The following is a 9,442-nucleotide window of genomic DNA, read 5'->3' on the forward strand; positions in this document are numbered from 1 at the left end:
AGCGGGTAAGTGAGAATATATAAATTCATATATCAATTATTAATGCTGAATATACTGCGTGAATGTCGCTGATGCCAAGAGGGTGTATTTGGCTTTCAATTGCTGTTTCATATTAGTCACAACAACCGTGTTTTGGCAAAAAAATAATAAATCCACTAGGGTTTTATTGCGTCGGATATAAGAGATTTCACCTTTTTTTCATCACCAGCGGAAGTTCTACAAAGATTTTATAACTCCGCCATATAATTATTTCCATCGTTCACGCGATCCACTTAGCATAGCGAAAACGTAAAAAAACACTTAAATTTCTCTCAATATCCATGTAAGTTCCATCATACGTCACAATGTAAACCCAAACGCACTGTAAGGCACAACGAAACATCACACACGTCCCGATCACGCCACCACAGCAGCAATAAACGATCCAAGGCAAGTTACGGCGGCAAGGACGGCGCAGAGCCACCGTCCAACACGAGACATAACAACATACTGACGGGCAACCTGGACCCGTCTGCCTCCGTCCCCTCTCTCCCTCCCTCCCCCTCCTGCTCCACGTCCTCCCTCCCTCTCGCCCTCCCCTTTCGTCTCCGTTCGTTTCTTTTCCCTCCCCCTCCCCTACCACCACCAACGGACCCTTCTCAGCCATCGCCATCGCATTCATATGACTACACCTGTTTACACGACCGCGACACGAGTTCACACGTGTACTCTTATGTGTTTACACTCTCGGGGGACCTGTGTTTACACAGGTCGTAGAATATATGATTAAAAGGTTGTACGTACATCTTGTTTATTTCTTCGGCAGGGTATATAAACCAAGGTGACAAGTATAACACTTCACGAGAACCTATTGGCGTAACATATTTACTTTGTGCAACCCTGGGGAGAAAAAATAAACAAAAACGAGTTAAGGTTAACACGTTATGCGCGGGTCTGTAAAAAGGTGAGATTAAAATGTCAATGGCGTGGGAATGTAAACATAATACAAAAAATCAATAAAAATCTACCGGACCGAAGAGAATTCTAAATAAGTAAAAAAAAACTATAAAGGCTACTACACATTTTCTTTTTTACGAATCACTGAATGATTACACTAATTTTCTTGTCAAAATTAATATCAATCAACACAATACCCAGCTATGAAGCGAGTGAGAGAGGCAGCCAACGTCTCAAGACAATCAGATAAAAGGAAACACTAACAGTAATATTTTCGCAACAAGTGACACCTGCGTGCTGCCGCTTATCAAAACGTCATCAGACCATCAAGGATCAACGGTCTTTTATTCAGATAAGAAAAATCTCCGCCGACAGATTACCCCGCGAGTGCGCCGACATGGACCCGCGAATAATATGAATGAAGTCGTGATTCCCCTGATCTGAGATTTTACTACGTGCGGCCTCTCTCCTTTTACTGCACATTCAGTTGATGAAAAGGGCTTTATTGCATTTCAAAGGCAAAATAAACGTGCATATCATCCTTTCTCTTCTTCTCGCCTTTTTCTTTCTCTCTGTGCCTCTTCTTCTCTCTCTTCTCTCTCTTCTCCCTCTTCTCCCTCTTCTCTCTCTTCTCCCTCTTCTCTCTTTTCTTTCTCTTCTCTTTCTTCTCCCTCTTCTCCCTCTTCACTCTCTTCTCCCTCTTCTCTCTCTTCTCTCTCTTCTCTCTCTTCTCTCTCTTCTCCCTCTTCTCTCTCTCTCTTCTCCCTCTTCTCCCTCTTCTCCCTCTTCTCTCTCTTCTCTCTCTACGTCTTAGGCCTACAGAAAACCCAAAGCTCATTCAGCGAGCTTCTCCTTTTGTTCCCACTCAGTGCTCCTCCAAAGGCCGTGTTTACGTCTGCCATCCAGCGCCGCTCTCGTACTCACCATAAATCACGCACGCGGATCTTAATCCTATTACCCCCGCCCCCCCTTCTCATCTCCTCCTTTATGATATAACCCTCCACATCCCCCTCATCTAACCCCCCTGCTCCTCTATACTCCCCCTAAACCCATAGGCCTACGGTACTGCCCGCGATCACACAACCTGACGGCAGTCCGTGAGGCCCTCCGGCAAGCAGAAGACGAGACGATCGCGCCCTCTGAGATGATGCTTCCGCTGGGGACGGTGGGGAGCCTCTGCGTAAATGGGAAGGGCGGGTGAGCGAGGGTGGGTGGAGGGGGGGGGGGAGGAGGATAGGGAAGAAAGGAAGGAGGTTAATGATGGTTCTGGGAGAGACGAAAGGATGGGGGATGGAGGAAGTGGACTGGTTTCTGAGTTGGTTTTTCAGGGAGGAGCAAGTGCTATTGGCAAGCACTTCCCGAATCCAAAAGCAGAAACACCAACGCAACTCATCCCCACCAGCCTTAAAGACCTGCGCGTTACCATCAAGAAATTTTCACTGGGATAATATCTAAAAAAACAACAACAAGAAAGAGAAGAGGAAAAAATCAACCGAAATATTGGCATGCAACGATGTCGTATTAGCAAGTAAAAGCAAGATGGCTAGAACATCCTCAAGGAAAGCAGGTCAAGTGCAGGTCCCCGGGAGAAGTTGCAGGAAGTTGCGGGATGAAAGGAGGTTATTCGCATCCTTATGGGGAAATACCAAGGAAGAACACATCATTCTTTCGGTAAAGGGCACCGATAATCCTTAGAACAGGGTCGATGGAGTCTAGTTTAATACAGAGTAATATTTTACAATCGCCTTTTCATTATCATCACATTAACAGTAAATATAGTAGTACTAATGTGGTAATATTATGAATGTTTTTTTACGTCATGAAATCCAGATATTAAGCAAAATAGCAAATACAACTATTCCTAAAAATAAGAGATACTCAAAAAATTTACCCTCCCCCACTCACTCACTCACTCACTCACTCACTCACTCACTCACTCACTCACTCACTCACTCACTCACTCATTCTCTCACTCACTCACTCACTCACTGACTCACTGACTCACTCACTCACTCACTGACTCACTCACTCACTCACTCACACACTCACCCATCCACCCACCCATTCATCCCTCCCTCTCTCGTGACCTCTTCCCCGTGTGACCTAATATCTCCGCTGGATAAACCCCGGCATATGGGATGAATGGGCTCCGGACGCAGGATGTTTTGGCAGTAAGATTTATCTGAGCCTCATTTAGGAAGTGCCTGTGATGATCTGGGAGGAGGGGTCGGGTGGGTGCTGGGCGGGTGGGGGCGGGTGGGCGTGAGGAGGTGGGCGTGCGTCGTTGAGAAGTGTGACACCCTTCCACAGTTTCCAAACTTTACGTGAATAACGGGCTAATGTGTGATCGCATGACTCAAACGCCAGAAATCTCTAAAAGAAATAATGATGATAAGTATGATAACATTACAAGTATCACCATTATTATCCTTCGCATCACCACTACAATTACTATCATCATCTTTATATCATGAGCCATCATTAATTCTTTCGTTAACATCATCACAAATAACAACAACTGCATCAAGAGTAATAACGACAACAGTGACACTAATAATAACAATACTACTACTGCTACTACTAATAAACACTACTAATACTACAACTACGACCACTAGTACCCCTAACCAAGAGCGGACGTCACCATCCCGCATTCCCTTCTCCCTCACGCACAATAAGCTGTCAATCAAGAAGCCAGGCCTCCTCGCCCGCACTCCCGTTGCACTGGGGATCATCTGCCGTCATGCTGACCCCAACCCCGGGTATAAGAGGATGAGGAAGAGGAGGTAGTGTGGGAGGAGGGATGGAGGGATGGAGGGTGTAGGGAGGGAGTGTGAAAGGAGAGAAGGCAATGGGGAGGAAGGGGAATACGAGTAGAGGGAGGGTGAAGGGAGGGAGAGGGAGGGAAGGGAGGTGAAAGGAGGAGGGAGGGAAGGTAGTGAAGGAGGAGGGAAGGAGGAAGGAGGGAGGAGGGAGGGAGGAAAGAAGGGGAGAATTAATGAAAAGGATGGAAAATGTGAGATGGAGAGGAAGAAGGAACAGAGAAGAGAAGAGGAATCGTGAGAGGGGAGAGGAGGAGGTAAGGAAGTAGTTTGGAGGGTGGGTAGGAAGGAGGGAAGGAAGAAGACTTGAGACGATGTGAATGGTTAAGGAGCGATGGGGGAAGGTGTGAGGGGGCGAGGGAGGTGTGAGGCAAAGAACGAGCTATGAAAACACGAGGGAGGAGTGAAAGTGCGAAGGAGAGAATGTGTGAGGGCGCGAAGAAAATATAAAGAAGTGAATGTGTGTGAAGCGACATACGACAGGATACGAAAAAACTTAAAGAAGAGACGGGCAAAAATGGCAGAAACAGCAATATTGAATTAGTCGCATGCACTTGATAAGGAAGATAACGCACATCGCCGGCGGGAGCGAGCGGGAAGGACACATCACGAGCCGGCGGAGATTCCTCCCAACCGCATCTTCCTTTCTTCGCATCTTTCTCATTTCCTTCCGAGACAAGTCGAATTAGAGCGTATTACCTGAGCTGTCATGGCTGACTATACGTGTCTTATTTTCTTTTTCTTCCTCTTCCTTTTTTTTTTTTCTTCTTCTTCTTCTTCTTCTTCTTCTTCTTCTTCTTCTTCTTCTTCTTCTTCTTCTTCTTCTTCTTCTTCTTCTTCTTCTTCTTCTTCTTCTTCTTCTTCTCCCTCTCTTCTTTTTTTCTAATTTTAGGTTTGTTGCTCCTACACGATCTCTTCTGATTCCTTCCCTTGAAAAATCGCCAAAAGAAATTTGTGAAAAAATGTCTTTCGGCTTTACGTTTTCCTGTTCCATGTTCTTTTTTTTTTGTCGAGCATTCTCACATAATATTTCGATTTATTTCATCTTCTTTCCTTTGCTACTTTCATTACTCCACAATTTATTCACTGTTTTATTAAATTTCGTTCGTTTCACTTTGCGATTTTACTCCCTCATCTCCGTCTCCTTTCACTCCCTCATTTACTCGTTTTTCTATCCTTTGTTCCCCCATCTTGCTTCAGCCTCAATTAACTCCACTGTTCACCTATTTCACCTTTCCCTCTCCCCTTCAAATCATCCGTCTTGCACTCCACCCTCGTCTCCACGCAACTTGCATATCCCTCATCCAACCCCGTGTCGACACCTCCTCCCTCTCCCCTCTTCCCTCTCCCCTCTTCCCTTCCCTTCGCTGTCTCCCTTTCCCCTCCCCTTCCGTCCTCCTCTCCTCCCTCTTACCCACTCCCTTTTTCGGCCTTCTGCTCAATCGACCATTCCTGCACACTGCGCACGCCCTCCCCCCATTCTCACGCCCCGCCCACGCGAACATCGGCAGGGGGTCGCGCGCTCTTTCTCCCTCCTCAGGGTCACCCTTGCACCCTAGTCACGCCAAGGTGGTAATCAATAGAGCAGAAAAAAGTAATAATAATAATATAATAAAGATGATGATGTTAATAATAGTAATATTAATAGTAATAATAATAATAATAATAATAATAATAATAATAATAATAATAATAATAATAATAGTATTAATAACAGTAATAATAATAATAATAATAATGATAATAATAATGATGATGATGATGAGAATCACAACAACAATAATAGTAATGACGATAAAAATAATTACACAAAATAAGAGAGAAAAGGCAGAGAAAGAGAACAAAAATAATAAAAGAAGACACCTGACTCACTGAATAAGCAGGCAAATAAAAGCGTCACACACCTAACAAGCACGACGAAGACAACGTGAGAAAGGAGAGTCCTCCGCCCCTCCCCCGTACCCCTTAGCTCACTCCCCCAGTACCCCCAACCTCTTTCAGCCCCCCCCCCCATCACCCCCACGCAAGGCGACATTAGAGAGCGCCTTATGACAGACGGATCAATGGACTTAATGTACGATCGATGGGCTTGAGGAAATCAGATTAAGGGACCATCACGGATCAGCTGACAGCATGTTCTATACAGGCAATAGGAAGTATGTAAAATCGATGTCATTTATTGAAAGGGGGGTAATGACGCTGAGGAATTAAGTATGTGATAACGAACGCCAAACGGAGTATCATCCTGAAGTGGCCATGATTCCTCTTGGAACACACACACACACACACACACACACACACACACACACACACACACACACACACACACACACACACACACACCCACACACACACACACACACACACATACACACAAATGTAACATCGAGAAGAACATGTACATAATAGACTTTTGAACGACACAGCAGTTAGACAGATAAACAGACAGATACTGAAACAGAAATAAATATGGATATGTAGATATAGAGAGAGCGATAGACAGTCGATTGATAGCCAGGCACTTACAATTTGATGAGTTGTCAGCACGACACAATAAACAAAATTACCAATCGATTTCTGATAGACTGAGAGGGGGGAGGAAAAGGAAAAGTAGGAGAAGACCTAGAATAACGTACATAAATATGATGGTAATAACGAGTAACAACAAACGCAATGGAAACCCTGGAAAAGAGGAAGAGCAGAGAGAGAAAGAAAAGCGTATTAGCATATGCAAGGAAAAACATAGAAAAATATGAGACTATTAGCATATACAAGGAAAAACAGAGAGAGAAATAAGAGACTATTACCACACGCAAGGAAAACCCCCAGAGAAATAAGCATATGTAAGGGAAAAGAAATAATGAGAAAAGAAGAGAGAGGAACCCGAGTGCACCCCAAGCAGGAAACGGACACGTCAAACGCCCCCTGCTACGCTCTGAGCCTCCTCAATTCCCAAAAGAACAGCCCACACAAAACCCATCAAGTGCCTCACCCCTACTACCCCTACTCTTACCCCCCCTCCCCCCAATTCAACAAACACTCCCGCTTCGCCCACATAACGATTTCCAAGCCTTATCTACGAGTCCTACGGGCGAATGAACCCCACGACACAAAGATCGATATCCACAGGGTACGGGACACCGCCGTGACACCTACAGGAGGGAGACTTCATACACGCTGTTCTGAAGTCCTACCTGATCCTAATACATCATGGCTGAGGTTCACCTGGCGTATTAAAGTGCTTGCTTGACCGATGATGTGTGGGAGACAAAAGGAAGAGAGGGAAGGGTAGAGAGGGGATAACACAAGGGCAAGGAGGGGAGAAGAAGGGAAGGGAAGGGTGAAAGCAGAGAGCGGAAGTAGGGTAAGGGAATTAGGGAGAGGAGAGAACATATGAGAAAAGAAAGCCGTGGAGAATAGAAAGAAAAGGAGAGGGAAGAAGATAAATGAAGAGAGGTTTGAGAACAAGAAAAATATAAATAAAGAAAAGGAAAATAATATTTAAATTCACAAGAGAAAAACGAAAAAAAAAACATAATGAAAAATAACAAAAGTAAGAGAAAATGAAAGAAAAAAAAGCAGAACAGAAATATTAGAAGAAAAAGAAAGAAAGAAAGAAAAAATCAACAATCTGCACCTGTCACACAACACGTCGAACATGATGCATGAAAGTACGTACCCCAATTATGGATCTTCAACATGACAACTTTCCTGTGATTCCGCAATAACATCCCTCCCACCCCAACCCCCCTTTCCACGGCCCCCAACATGGTACAACGCGGCACCACCATGAGGTAGGTCTCCCGGGAATCCTCGCGGCCTGAAAATAGCTCGAAACCACACAGCAGGCCTTCTTCCTGTTTGTTTGTTGGTGTGTCTGTTTGTATGTGTTTGTCAGTCAGTCTGCTCTCTTTCTTTTTCTTTCATCTTCTCTTTCTCTCTTAATTTCTCCTTTTCTCTCTCTCTCTCTGTCTCTCCCTCTCTCCCTCTCTCCCTTTCTCCCTCTCTCTCCCTCTCTCTCTCTCTCTCTCTCTCTCTCTCTCTCTCTCTCTCTCTCTCTCTCTCTCTCTCTCTCTCTCTCTCTCTCTCTCTCTCTCTCTCTCTCTCTGTATGTATGTATGTTTGCTCATGTGTTTATATGTATCAGTGGGTGAGTGAGTGAGTAAGTGTATCACTCACTCACTCACTCACTCACTCACTCACTCACTCACTCACTCACTCACTCACTCAATCACTCACTCACTCACTCACTCACCCCCCTCTCTCCCTCTTTCCTTCATCTTAGTCGTTCATTTTGTTCGCTCGTTCGTGACGTGTGTTACTGCGTGTTTATAAAGAGAACAGAAGATAAGGAACGATAAGATAAACGAAAAAAGCAAGAAAGCAAGAAGGAAGAACCCCTCCCTTCCCTTGTGCCGCTCACCTGCCTTGTCCCCTTCCTCAAGTACCCGCCCCTCCTTCCCCTTCCCCTTATTCGTCGCCCGCAAGGTGAAACAGTAGCGCGGAATCCATCCCTAATGCCGATACAGAAAAATAATGTCAACGCGGAACCACAGCCGATCTGGGGGACACGCTTCCTCGTTATAATTAATGCTCGCTGCTGCTTCTCATTACCGAATCGTCATTTTTATTGCTCCTATCACGCCACAATCATCACCGTATCATCATTTTTACCGTGTCGCAATCATCATCCTTTTCCTCTTGCAACCATCACCATATCCCCATTCCATCATTCCGCAAACACACCATCATACATTCCGCAAACACACCATCATACATTCCGCAAACACACCATCATACATTCCGCAAACACACCATCATATCTTCATCATTACGCGTCTCAATTATCCTTTCCCTCATTACTTTCTCGACCTTAGTCATGAGTCATGAGGTAAGGGGGAAATAGGAGTCGAAATTTACCGGGAGCTAATGTGACACGATAAGGTTCTGAAGACACGTCCCACATCCGCTTCATGATGTCACAGGGTGCTGAAGTCTGAACGCGGGCCGAGCGGGTGGGCGTGCGTGCTCCTGGAGCTTCGAGAATGAGGGTGTGCTCAACTGGTTATCTTTGGCTATCGCAGTGATGACGGCGGCTTGCCCTTGATAAGAACGCTTGATGCTCTGTTTACTGATTGAGATAAACTTTCATCGTATTCTGCATTCTAATAAAGACGCTATATATATTTTAAAAAATGAATAAAGAGGCGCAAAGTGTTTCATTCTCACGTTAAGCCAAGCATAGACCAGCCCTCCAGCCGCCCACACGCCCAAACCCACCCCCACCTGCCTCTCTGCCTCTCACTCTCCCTGCCCGCCCTCCCCCCAAACCCATCCCTCCCCTTCGCTCCCCTACCCCCTTCTTTTTCTCCCTCCCTCCCCCTTCCCTTCCCCCTCCCTCAACCTCTTCCTCTTTCTCCTTCCAAAACCACCCCAACCCTCTCCTCCACTTCCCCTTCTTCCTTTCTCCCTCACTATCTTCCTTTCTCCCTCCCCCTTCCCTTCCCCCCTCCCTCAACCTCTTCCTCTTTCTTCACCTCTCAACCTTCTTGCCTTCCCTCCTTTCCCCTCCCCTTCCCTCCCCCCTTCTCCCTCCCTTCTATCTCCTTCCTCCTCCTCCTCCTTCCCTCCCCCCCCCCCTCACCCTCTTCCTTTAACTCATGAAAACCCGTTCCACCTGCAGG

The sequence above is a fragment of the Penaeus chinensis genome, chromosome 29 (genome assembly GCF_019202785.1).
Source record: "Penaeus chinensis breed Huanghai No. 1 chromosome 29, ASM1920278v2, whole genome shotgun sequence".
Classification (NCBI taxonomy): domain Eukaryota; kingdom Metazoa; phylum Arthropoda; class Malacostraca; order Decapoda; family Penaeidae; genus Penaeus; species Penaeus chinensis.